Genomic DNA, 14804 nt, shown 5'->3' with positions numbered 1-14804 from the left:
ACACTCCCGTGTGTCATGGCCGAGTCGACTTAAAACAATGTCAGAATTGTACACGGCCTGAGCACGATCACACGGGTATGCCATACAGCCATTCTATTTTGGGCATTCCAAAGTCTATTTAAACATACAAGAAGAGGATCAAGGGGGACACGGAGAGAATAAGGCAGAAAATACTCGAGGACAGCCATTGGAATCGGCTCGGTAGCAGGCTTTACTTCAAGACTAAAGATCTCCATTCAATTTCTACCGAAGTTTCTTGAGTTTCTTTATGTTTTGTTGTTTTCCCAATTTTGAGATGTTTTCCCCCATTGTTATGAACTAAACTCCCTAAATACCTAAGGGAGATGAAACCTAAGATAGATCTTATTATTATTAGAATTTTATGATAAATACTTGTCTTATTATTAATTATGAGTTTTAATCCTTACTTTAATATTCCAGGATATTAATTCAGGTTTTGATGTGCTTATTCAGTGGAGAAAAAGTCCCTGTTTAAGAGTAGATCTTCCATAATTAAGCAGATTTGCATGCAATCTTAGAGATAGGACGACATAAATCTTCCGGATTAGAGTTAAATCTAATAAGGGAATCCATAGATCGAGTTAATGCGACAATAGTGGTTTTAATTAGAAAGAGATTTCAATTAATCAACCTAGAGTCAGTTGTTTTTAGTCTCGAGAGAGATATTAACATAAGTTAGGGATTTCTACAGATTAAGTCAAGGGAACAAATCGTCTAATTCAAAAGTGACAAGTGAAGTCTAGGTGGATTCTTCCTTGGGTATTGTCTTCTCCATCGGTTTTCCAAAAAGTATTTTCCAACTTTAATCGTTGTCGTGTTCTTAGTTAATTAGATAGTTAATCTTAGTTTAAAATATCCCTTTAATTCTTAGGCTAGATAATAAAAAGATAGTAATTACTAGCACTTTTAGTCCTTGTGGATACTATATTTTCGGTCTCACCATAACTATACTACTGTTCGATAGGTGCACTTGCCTTAGTCGAATTTTTAGTTAGTTTAGCGACCATCATCACGTATTTGTTTTTATTTTGCATGGAAGCATTCTCGAGGATGCTTATTCATGCTCAAAACAATAATTCTTTAAGAGGTATTCGTGCTAGCATCAATGGTCCGAGGATCAATCATTTGTTCTTCGCTGATGATGCGCTCCTATTTGTGCGTAACAAAAAAAGTGATGTTGATTGCATTATTGAAATTCTTAGAAATTTTGCCACTGTTTCAGGATAAGAGATTAACTTTGAGAAATCCATGGTTTTGTTTAGCCCCAATACTTCAAGTGATTAAAGAAAAATATATGGTGACCTCTTTGGTATAAAGGTCATGGAGAAGCTGGATAAATACTTGGGCCTTCCCCTTTCTATAGGTAAAAAGAAAAAAGATGCTTTCATTGATGTTACTAATAGATTTTCATGTAAGATAAATAGCTGGACTAAAAGACTACTTTCATATGGAGGCAAAGGAGTTTCATCAATGCGGTGTTACAATTCATCCCAACATAAGCGTTATCTATTTTCTTAACTCCAAAGGGTGTGATCGAGGACCTTCAAACAAAGCTTAGCAAGAAGTGATGGTCTAGCAAGGATAAAGGAAAATTTTGGTCGATGCTCCCGTGGAAGACGTTGTGCCACCCCAAAGGAATGAAGGGCTTTGGTCAAACAAAGCTTTTCAACTTGCTCTTCTGGGTCGTCAAGTCTGAAGACTCATAAACAATAAATACACTCTCTGTTTTAAAGTGTTTCCTTCTAAATATTTTTCTGATGGTAATATTTTTAATGCCAAAAGGATAGACAAAGCCTCTTTTACTTGGTCGAGTATACTGCTGTTCCGGAGACTTTTATGAAAGGGTTTGGCTGGCAAGTTGGTAACGGTGACCATATTAATATTCAGGTGGACAACTGGGGAATGGAAGACTTAAATGGTGGTACCCTTAATTCTAATATGCTTAACTCCCATGTCAAAAATGTTAGAGATCTTTGGGCTGAGAATGATAGACGCTGAGATATTGATAAAGTTTACATGTTGTACAGGAAAGATTGGGGTGATAGAATTTGCAATTTACCCATCGAGAATGAGGACCAAAGAGATAGAATAGTGTGGTTTCATAACCCTCATGGATGCTTCACTTAGAAATCTGCCTATTCGTGGCTTCTTTTGAAGGAGATAGGTTTTGGTCCGTTGAGGTTCTATTGGAAGACCATTTGGAAGCTCGACACTTTACCTAAAATTCAGGTGTTTGCATGGCAAGTAGGACACAAGCTTCTCCCGCGAACGTCAAAATTGTGTCCATTAGAAATGGCTTTAATCAGGGATGTCCTAGATGTGGAGCTGTCACTGAGACCCTGTTACATGCTCTAAAAGATTGTACTACCTCTCGTAAAGTCCTCTCCATTGGTGATTGGGATACGAGCACAACGTTGAGGCAGTATGATCACTGTATTGACTGGTTTGAAGACATGATGAGAATCCTTGACAAGAGAGCAATGGCCAATTTGATGACTACATCATGAAATTGCTGGAATAGTAGAAATAATTTTATGTTCAAGGGTAAAGAAAACAAGGCGCAGACCATTTGGAGCATAAAACGAGTTAATTTTACTGTTAGAATTAGTTAATTGAATGAAATTATTGTTCTAAATCAATAATAGGCTGAAAATCGATGCATAGAGAAGTTACAGAATAGTTCATATACCTTTGTCATCGTTGTAGTTTAGTCAAGTAAGTTTGTACTATTATTTTTATGTTTATAACGATTCTTACATATTACATGTTTTATTAGAATTTGATCTAATGTTTTATTTATCTATTGAATGTTAAAAAATAAATAATAAATGAGTATAGTGAGTACGTGGTGTACTTGAATAACAGGCCTTTGGTAGGTGATTATTTAACAGGTTTTGAGCCAGTGATCATTTAACAGGTACTATGTACCGGTGATATAGACCATATTGACGGCTTGAGATCTTACATGTGTTTCGGATTCTCTACAGCTTGTGTGAGCAGCATCGTGAGCCAGTTAAAGTTCTAAAGTTAACTCAAATGAGTGATACCCTTTCGGTTACCTGAAATGGCATATTATTAGAATGATGATTTGGTTTATGATCATTTTTCATATGCCAGTTTGACGATATGAATTATCCAAGTATAAGTGTTTTTGGAAAGTTGAAATAATAGTAAAATGGAATATGATTTGAATTATTGTACTGCGCAATACTCACATGTTGTGAGTTATGATTGGCAGGAATTCTGTTAATAGCTTTGTGACAGGAACTTTTTTCATTAATCTATTTATTTGAATTATTAGGTTTAATTTGGTAGTCTTTATCATTTAATTGACGAACTTACTAAGCTATATGAAAGCTTACTCGAGTTGTTGTTATGTTTCATTGTAGATATTATTTTGTGGGAATCGGGAGATCGGATCAACCTGAAGAAATCACAGTATTGAGGATCTTGGTAGATATTGAATTCGACTTGGCTTATATGGCATGTAATTTGGTATGCTTATGATTTTGGTGAGTTTTACAACTCTTGGTATATGCATGCATGATCCCACCCTTAGCACAAGTGGGTATAAATGTGGGAGTCAAATGGTAAGTTGTTAACTTATATGTATGCTAGATATGGTCAAGTGTGAAAGCATGGAAGACTAACCAAGGTAAAGAATTGTTAGATGATTGAGATGTAGTTTCATGTTTAAGGTAAGGTATGATGAGATTGAGATAGGTTAAGGTAGTGATGGGATAAATGGTTACAATGTGATTTCATGTATGATATATTGGTTAGGTTATAGGTTGTCGATTTGGCATGTTATGTTGAATTTTGAATGTGTTTTATAGCTTGGAAACATGTGTCCTGAGATGGTATGGATATTTATGCTTTTGCATGAAAGATAGGCTTGTTTTGAGCCATTTTTAGGCACACACAGCCTGAGACACGAGCTGTCACACGATCATATGTCACACATAGGCAGCCCACATGGGCGTCTGCCCTGGGCGTGTTAGGTGCAAAGTTCACATGGGTAGTCACACGGGTAGAGACACGGACGTGTGACCTAAGTTAGTAAGTTACATGGGTAGACATATAGGCATGTGGAGTAGTTACACGGGTGTGTCGGATAGCCACACGGTCATGTTTAGAGCCACAATGTCTAAGCTCTGTCATACAACCTGGACATATGGCCATGTGACCCTTGAAGTGAAAATTTTTAGTTTTTCCCTAAAATTTTGTATTTGTTTCAAATTGGTATCTGATTGTTCCTAAACTATTTTTAAGGACTTGTAGGCTCGATTTAAGGCCCGTAAGTGTATGTTTATTTCATTCTAAGTTAAATATATATTTCTTAAATTAATCTGATAATGGAATGTTATTATTATGAATATTTCTGATTTATACGTAATACTCCGTAATCCTATTCCAACAATAGAAACAGATTATGGATGTTACAATAGAGCTGTTTTTTTTTCTAGAGTTTAGGCTGTTCTTGAACTTTTACCTGTTTAGAGCATTCTCCAAGATAGTGGTTACTCCCTACTTTGACGAACACTCTAGGAGTTTCTGCAATAGTTTTGCTTTTGTCTATGAAGCCTAGCCCTCCAATCTTTTAATCCATTTTTCTAGTTGCTATTATCACATTCAATTTGCCAGTGCTACAATTGAATTTCTCAATAGTCTGCCTTGTGTCTTTTAGCTCTTCTTCATGCTTTTCAACCCTTTTTAATTGCTTATCAAGCTTTATTAACTTTGCACCTACTTTTCCCTTCAAGCATGAAGACTTCTTTTTTCAGAAAATCATTTTCAATTAAAAGCTTTGAGTTAACTTCACTAAGAAGATTTCATTTTTCCAACATGAGATTGTAGGCTTTTAGAAATTTCTCATGTGTCTTCTCTTCATTTCTCTTCATTGGTTCATAATTAGAAACATTTGATTCATCTACCTTCATTATGAAAGCAACAAAATTACTCACTTGTTCCTCATCAAATTTTGATTTTAAGCTGGTTTCCTCATCACTTCAAGACGCACAAAGACTTACCCTTTTTATTTTTAAAAGCATTTTCACATTCTACTTGAATGCCCAAAGCCATGGCACGCATAGAATTGAATTCTCTGTTTCTTCTCCTTAATAGGTTCACTTAACTGAACTCTACATTTGAATTTTCCCTTTTGTTATGGTATTGGATGACTTTGATCTTTTATTCCTTCCAAACCACTTCTTTTCCATCTAATTGAACCCTTAAGTAAGCAAAGCCAACTATTCTTAAATATTCTTAATAATAGTGTTTTGTTCACTAGGCACAGTTTTAGCCACTAAAAAAGAAATGTTCTTATCAGACTTTAACTTGCCATTTTTGGCCTCTTCCAAATTGATCTCAAAGGTTTGAAGAGATCCAATCAACTCATCTATCCTCATGGCTTCGATATTCTTAGCCTCTTCAACGAAAGTTACTTTGATGTTGAACCTTTTAGGAAGTGACCTAAGAACCTTCCTCACAAGCTTCTAGTTTGAGTATTCACTTATTAAGGCAAAATCCTGATTGGCTAGGGCACAGAGTTTTGCATAAAATTCTCCAATTGCTTATTTCCTGCATCTTCGAAGTATCAAATTTAGTTGCTAGTATCTAAAGCTTAGATTGTTTTACTGTATTAGTTCCTTCATGAGCAGTCTCTAGTATTTTTCAAGCTTCATTGGTTTCAATACACTTAGATATTCTCCTAAACTCATGTGCATCTACTTCATAGAAAACATCATAAAGAGCTTTAGAGTTGGCATTACCAATCATTTCTTTATTTTATTTTCTTTTTTTTGTAGTCTACATTGGGCTTGGGAATTTTAACTCATTCAGATTTAGTGAAGGGACGAGTCTATGTAGTTAAAATAGCCTTCCAAGCTCGTTCACCTGTTAACTTGATGAATATTTTCATCTTGGCTTTCCAATAAGCATAATTTACTCCATCAAGCATGGGAGGCGTAAGACTAATGATCTTTCCATTGCAAGCAATTATTTTAATCAAAATAATTACTATATATGTTAAGCGAGAGGCTCTGATACCAACTCTAAAAACGAAGAAGGGTACTTACTTGGCAAACCAAAACTGTGGCTAAAATTGTGCTTAGAACTATGGCCACAATTCCAACCACGAAACAAAAAGTGCGAAAACAATAAAAAAACACTGAGATTGTTTACGTAGTTCGACCTCAATGTACATATGCAAGGTCTTGCCCAGAGTAATGATCCACTATATTTCTCCTAGAGTAATGATCCACTATCTTTCTCGCAGTACAATCAATTATTTAAGTCCTAACACTCACTAATTTAATGACATCACTGTTGTACAAAAGCTAGACCACTCTCCCTCTAAGCTTCCCCCTCAAAAGCTTAGCTTTGCAAATCAAGAGACTCTCTTGATTGCTTAAAAAATAATGCACACATACACGTTCCTAACTTGAACAAATTTGTACTATATCAAACTCTCAAAACTCTTGGTTACCCTTAACGTAGGCAAAACATAAATTTATATACTACTTAAGTTTTGTTTATATAAGAATTATAATCTAATCACATGTCTATAAGGAAGGCTAAAAATTAGCACAAGATACTACTTTCATAAGAGTTACAATTTAATTCAATGCCTTCAAAATATGAAAAGTGCCTTTCCTTATTCAACAAGTAATCTGCCTTAGGTTATAGGAAATCAATCTTCAAGTCTTCAATTTCAACTGAATTGGTTTTTAAGTTATGAGCTTTATACGTCTAAATATCTTCAAAATAAAAAGTCTAATACTTTTGTTCTAAAATCTGCCAACTCTTTAAAACAGGCAAGTAAGGCAATGAAACAATGCTTAAAATTGTGATCACTGTTTCAGCCACAAAAACAACAAAAAACTAATAAACCTACCTACAAATGTGTCAACAAAAAAAAATAATTTTATTTATTTTTTAACATTATTCATGCACTAATCAGAGCATAATGTCTTGGTCAGTGAAACCGAAATTGGCCGTAACGAGTCGATGTAACCAATACAGGCCGAAATTTACACCGTTGCCAAAAAGAAAACTAATCATTTCAATTTGTTACTGAAACGATATGTACCGACTGATACAACTAAAACTGATACAGAATCGTTACTTAATCCCCACGACTCTTGTTCTTTTCCTTATTTTATAGAATCAATTCTCTCGCTGTTTTCTCCTTTTGATAGTCAACCTTCAATTTAATTATTCTATTTTTTTTTTTTAAATAACATTTTGAAGAAATTAGGGGGAAAAAAGAATGTGATTCTTTGAATAAGGGATGCATGTGCTTAATTCGCCATAATCTTTTTCGTTTTTCAATATATTTGTCATGATCCAGTTGCTTTTTCATTTATTTCTTGTTAATCATTATTTTGGTACTCTAATTACACTCCTACTCTGGAAGGTATGCATTATGTTGATAAACATGAATTTTAGATTTCGAATTTTATTTTGTTATATTAATTATGAAAGTAAATTGTATTGATTGTTTAAGATTCTTTTTATGGAAAATTATTTAATATTTTTAAATATAAAATTATTTAAAAGAATTAAATGTATTTAAAATGTACCAATTTCTAGTATCACGTACGTTTCACGTGGTTTATTGATTATAATAATTAATATTAATATATTATATTATATTGGATTGTACAAACATATTATTTATAAAATGTATATGAAATATAAATTTATTTATTATATAAATAATTAAATTTAATAATTAAAACTAAAGTAAGAATTTTTTTTCCTTTTACTTTTCTAGTTAATGAAAACTAATACTATAAAAATAAAGTAATTTTAATATAAAATTTAACCTTTTCATTTATTATATAAGTAGATTTAACAACAAACTTTGAATCATACTTTTTATTTATAAGTGTAATTAATATTATAAATAATAAAAACATATTTAAAATGGCACGATTAATAATATAATGAAAAAAAGAGGTATATTGGGCAGTTTAAAAGTTGTTAAGATTTAAGAATTTTGAGATTTTAAGTTGGTATCTCTTATCTCTATTATTTATAGGGATGTCAATTGGGCGAGACAGGTGCGGGGTACTTCCTCCGCACCCATCCCTGTCAAGAACTTTCATCTCCATTCTTGTCCCGCGATTTGTTGCAGGTACAAAACCCAAAATTATCCCCGCCCCACGACCTGCAAGACTAAAATCATCCCTGCTCCACCACCCATGTGGGTCTCTAGACCCACCTAATCCCCACTGTACCCACCCCGCAACCCACTTCATATAATATATTTATAAATATCAGTTAAATAAATATAAACCAATTTTTTTATGAAAAAAAATGAAATAACTATCCTCCGAACTCCCACCACATATGTGACATTATTCTAATTTTCACCCTTTAAAAAAAAAAAAGGTCGTCACAACCCTTTAATTGGTAAATAAAATATATCTTCAACACAAGTTTAAAAAAATTCAGAAAATGAAGTCCTTACATCATATCCAAATACGAACAATGTCTCAAGTACATCAAAAATGTCTTCAAATGCAACACAAGTGCAAAAATTAAATACTATTAAATTAATAAAATACTATTAAGATAATTATTAAATTATTTTTTATAAATGTTTATTTTTTAAATATGCTTATTATATTAATCGGGGCGGGCTAGGATGGAACGAGGCGGGTGTAAGGTCATACCCATGCCTATCCTACCACCCGCGAAACTTGTACCCATTCCCGAACAATTGGGTGCAAAGTGGGGCAGAGCCCCGCGAAACCCGCCCCATTGACATCCCTAATTATTTATAAATCCCATTAGTGAGTTGGTGTCATACACCAATCAAAACCTAACTTAGGGAATTACTAAAAGTTTATTTTATTCATAAAGTAAATTATATGATTATGAGAAAATTTTTATCTTTTATGTATAAAAATTTAATAAATATTTATTTATTGACAACTCTACTTTTCTATTATTAAACCTGAATTTTAATTCAATAATGATATATTAAAATTATTAAATATGATGAATAAGACCAATATTATCATTAAAGTAAATCAATATTCCATCAGTCCATTATATAAAGAAATCAAAAACTTTGGAGCTTGTAGATCTCTTACCATATATCTCTAAGACTTTTCTTGCCCCAAGCAATGAAAAGGAAGGACAGTTTTTTTTATATCTTTCTTTTTATATAAAGATTCAAAGTTGAATTTTAACTTTTTAAAAATGTTTTAAAGAAAAGAAAAAAAAAGATTTACTATTATTTTCCACCATACCCAACAAAAGTCATGATTCAAAAGAGCCTTAGACCCACAAAGAATCTTGATAGTGGGAAGGAAGTTTCCAGTTGCATGTAAGGGCCATCAAAACTATTTTTTGAGTAAATATACAAATGTTAACAGCAACTCCATCACCGAATTCATGCAATATGGTTGATGGGACAGTTTCTCTTTCGTGATGTTAGAAGTTGTATGATTTAAATTTTATTATAATAAAATACAAGTGATAAGATAGGGTATAGGTTACACAAGTAAAATCTATATAAAAGTTTATTTTCTTTATTTTATATTAATTAGAATAAGCTATTTTGATCTTATTATATTATTTTTATTTGACTTTGATTAGAATAAAATTTTTAAACTTATAAATAGACGTAATTGCCTCCTCTTATATTATTCGCTTCGACATAATTAATTTTCTTTTTCTCTTCTGTTTTTTTCTCAAAAGAGTTTACACGTAAAATTTTTATTTTTTTCTCTTTCTTTACGATTTATTTTTATTATGGACTTTCATTTTTAACAAATGGATACATTTACTTGCATATTGTTTGATTGAGTACAACTTGGAAGCAAGTATGGCACTCCAAAAGGAAACCTAAGTTAAAAATAAATAGAAAATAATAGACCGTATATTTTGGGAAACATAAAGAAAGAAAGACCCATAAAAGGACAACTAAGAGTCAAAAATCAATGGGTGCTGTTTAACTTTAACAATAAAGGTGTAAATAATATATAATTAAACACTTTACCATTGACAAAATCCGAAAATGGTCCACCTTTTCGGCTACGAACCGAATCAAGCAAGAGATTGAATATTTTACTGTTCGATTGCTCGTATCCAAGATGGAATATTATCAATTTTGCCCCCCACTCTTTTTATCTTTTTTTTCTCTTTCGGTTATTAATGTGTTGAGGAGAAAAAATAGGTTGAAGTTGATATGGCAATTTATCTGATGTACTCTTATATTTGACACTTTTTGCTTGTTAATTCCTTTGTCTTATGAATTTTTCACTACTTAATTGGTTGTATTTGATTTATTTCTTGTGTAGTGAACCCAATATTGGAAATGGCAACAAAAAGATGTAATCTGCAATTTTTTTTCTTTTTATTCTGTCACGGTTGGAGTCGTGGGCACGACGCTTATTCTGTCATTATCTCAAAGATTGTGAGCCGCAGTGACTAAATTGAGGGGAAAGAGACTATGAAAAACTTAGAAGAAGTTTAATAAAGAGAGAACTGGTAGGAAAAAAAAAAAGAATTCTCTCGAGTTATGAGGTTTGGAAGAGTATTTAAGGGGAACACTTATAGGTAGGGGTGTGCAAATTTCGAGTAAAATCGAATTAATTTGGTTAACCAACCGAATTCGGTTAATTGGTCGGTTAACCAAATTAATTCAGTCGGGGGTCAGTTAATAATTTTTTGGAAGTTCAGTTAACAGTTAATTCGGTTCGAAATCGGTCAGTTAACCAAATTAACCAAACTTAATAAATAATATTATAATATATAAGTATTTGGTCGGGGGTCCGTCAGTTCGATTAATTTTTTGTAAGTATAAATTAATCAGTTGGTTAATTCGATTAATTTTTTATATATTTTATACTTGTTTTAACCAAAAATCAAAAAACATATAAATTTCGGTTAACCAACTAAATTAACCAAAAAAGTTTGGTTTGATTAATTTTTTTTGAAAAAATTTCAGTTCAGTTAACAGTTAAGGGTTTAAAACAGTCAATTAATTTGATTAATGATAGTTCGGGTCGGTTAACCGATTAAACACCTCTACTTATAGGCCATATATCTTTCTTCGATTTGTAGGCTTGTCATTCAACATTGATGTTTTGTTAAGTTAACTATGTGACTAATGTGATGGGAATTCTTCTCTTGATGGAGACTTTGGGATATGTGTAACATATTGATAGAAAAAGCATTGCACAAATTAGAAAAGATGCAAGATGGTTTCTACTTCAAAAGAACATAAAGCCCAAAGCTAAACATATCAAGAAAAATGATATTAATGCTTAACCAAAACTTAGGTCATACCACTTAAAACGAGGTGAAAGTCAGAAGCCAAGTCATCAAGATATCAAAGCTAAACATAATGTGTTATCACTGTCGATAGGGTAAGGTCTAGAGCATTGAGTTTCCTTGTAGACCAAGCATAACTCGTGAAACCCTTGCACCATAAGTGTAACGACTCAGTTTCTAGTGGTGTCGGAATATATGTTTTCGAGATTCTGTTTCTATAAATCGAGTTCGTAAATATTTAATAGAGATATTTATGGAGTTAGTAAACTGCTGGGTTGAAAAATGGCCGAGTGGTCTAGCTGAAATTATGAATAACTATGTCTTAGGGACTAAAGTGTAAAAGTTTAATCGCTATAGATTTTTAATTAGATTAAGGCTTAAGGACTTAAATAGCAATTATCGAGAAGACCAAAATGGCTAATAGACATATTTTAAGTGGATGATACTGGGATGCAATGTTAATTTTCATTAGATTAAAGTAATTACGAATTTGTGATTAATTAAGTAAAATTAAGTAATTAAATAAGCTTAATTAAACTAATTAAACTATATAAGAAATTTTGAGTGGAAAAATATAAAAAAAATGTCTTCATCTTCAACCTCAAGCCACCATCCACCATTTCTTAAGAGAAAACCAAGCTTTCGAAGCCCTAGATCTTTTGGCAATAATTACAAGTCTCTAGCCATTTTTCTTTGATTTTTATGGAAATTGAATCATAGGAGCTTGGTTTAGCTAGCCTATGTACAATTTATAGAACTTTTAAAGATTTTGTAAGTTTCCATTATTGAGAATTGAATGAAATTGGTGTGAAATTGTTAGAAATTAAGCTTAGTATATGAAAAGGACTAAATTGTAAAGCTTAATTATTAGTTTCGCACATTATGGACCAAATTGAATAAAAAAATGGCATGAATTGTCGGTAATATAGAAAATAGAGGGTCCCTAATAAGTTTTGGTGAAATCGAATTCTAATCTGAGGCTTTAAATTAGAAGTTATGTTTGTCCCGATTTTAGGGACTAAATTGAATAATTTGCAAAATATGTGAAATTTGGTATTTGATTCTGATATTGGCTAGAAATTAATAGTATGATAAGTTTTTGAATATTCGTAGTTAATGAAAACACCGAACAGTCAAGAGGGAAAGGAAAAATGAAAATTGTCAACGAGTGACGCGCAAAATCTCGATTTGTACATTTACAATTTAAGCTCATATTAATTGATTACATCTGCATGCTAACTGCATTTATGAGTATTCAAGGTAAGTTCTTAACGATAATATAAGCTCTAAATTGAGTTTGATTGTGATTATTGAAATGGAAGACTAAAGTGAATAAAATGTAAAATAGCATGAAATGTTTTAATTGATAAATATATAGATACTATGATATTGGTTAAGAATGTGTTGAATGTTATGAAGTGTATGTGAGATGTTAATAGGATTGAATTGCGAAAATGAATATGTTTGATAATTGACTAATTTGTAAATAAGTTGAATTTGATACCTTGTTATAAGTTCGGATTGTGTCGGATATAGTTGGCATGCAATAGGATTGAGTTATGTACAGGATTATGCGCTTATGCACCAAGATGCACTTTACGTGCCAAAATGCACTTTGTGTACCAAGATATGTTTTGTACGCTAGCATGCATGTTACGTGCCAGTTACCATAATTCAATTTACTCGATGATGCACTTTAGTGCTAGTTTGGTGTGTTGGTTGGACGATTCAAGTATCCGTTCGAGTCCGAGTCAAGTATTCGTTCGAGTCCGAGTCAAGTTAATAGGGGTGGTAAATCATAAATTTAATTAAATGATACGCAAATGTAACATAAGATATCATTGAGCTAAATATGTACATAAGTGGACTAAGAAAAAGGATATATGATAATGGCTATGAAAACCATTTGGAATTGAGCCTTGAGAGCCGAAATGATCTAAATGAGTTGAGAGATTCCAAAAACAAATTAAATTATGGGATTGGCTCAAATCCTTAAATATATGTAGTAAGAATTATGAATGAATACATAATTTAAGGTTAATATTGTATTGTATGATATGTATCAATGATTATTGTTATATAAGTAGAACTGAGCATATATATGGTACAATTTGGTTAAATTTGTTTTAGTAATTGATGTAAACATGTTGTATATTTAGATTGATGATAAGAGGATAATAGTTAGTATATATATTGGTTAAGTATCATTTGCAAGTTGCATGTCTAATTTGAAGTATAATGTTAAGTCTTAAGTTGCATAAACTTAAATTGTAAGTGTACTATTGAGCCCAACTGCTCAGCGTAAGGTTTGTTTTCTCCGTGCGCAAGTTCAAGTGTTTCTCGAAACCCCGAGACTAGAAGTTAACATCCAGGCTACCGATTCTGACCCAACAAAGTTTGTATAAAGTGGTTCATTTTAGTCTATCGGCATGTACCTAGGGGTATTTTTGTTTAATGTCTCAAATGTTTAATTTATATATGATATGATCTTTTGCTAAAAGTTTGAATTTGTGTTAGATATGTTCAATTAGTTGGTTTAATTCCAAGATTTATGGTTATGCACTTGTATGAATTTTTTGTTAGGTTTTGAGTATGAAAGGTTAAGTTGGTTTGAATGTTTAATGTTTTAGTATACAATCACTTGAAATCATTAGTAGGTTGTGAATTGGTTGCTTGGAAATGTTTAAATGTAATTTCAGGTCTTGTTACCTTATAATAGGTTGAATTCTGATAATAACTAATTGTCACATCGCGATGATAAACCTTCGACGTTGGGATGAGGAATAGAGTAAGGTCCCTATGGCACCGTCATTATTTCGAGGTCACAACGAGCCTAGACAGAAAGTCACGTCGCGACAAGGAGACTCCAAACTCGCAACATCGACTGAAAATTTTGAATTATTTACATTTTGGTCTATATATGTAACTACTTCTTATGTGGAGGGAGAAAGAAAAGTGAAGCTCCTTACAGAGCACCTACAAAGTTGTTTCCCGCAACAAAAAAGTGTGAATTGGATACTGTTTAAACCAAAGTGCAATTTCATAAAAAGTAATTCATATTTAAAATGCCACTGTTTATTGTTTAACCTTATTCCTTGATTCCGTCTCCTTTTTGAAATAAAATAAAATATTCTTGAATTTGCTTTGTAATGAAACAGAGTCTCCACTCAAATGCCTCGCATTTTCACTTGTAAATTTCGTTCTTACCCTTCAATGGTACAGCTGCCAATAAAAAGAATATAATCTTAACTCCATTCGAAATTCAGAGCTCAGCTCAAACCTGATCGAATAATTATTTTAAATTCGATTTTAACTCAAAATATAATTAAATTATTTAAACTCAAATTCAATTAAATTCGTTTATTAATTTTTATACTCAATTTTTGAGCTCTACTTAATAAATAAATTTAAATAATATATATCAATAGCAATTACATAATTTAATAATACGAAAATATGAAAAGCTTAATAATTTATTTGAGTCAAATATT

Source organism: Gossypium arboreum, chromosome 4 (genome assembly GCF_025698485.1).
Source record: "Gossypium arboreum isolate Shixiya-1 chromosome 4, ASM2569848v2, whole genome shotgun sequence".
Taxonomy (NCBI): Eukaryota; Viridiplantae; Streptophyta; class Magnoliopsida; order Malvales; family Malvaceae; genus Gossypium; species Gossypium arboreum.
This window is presented reverse-complemented; position numbering follows the sequence as displayed.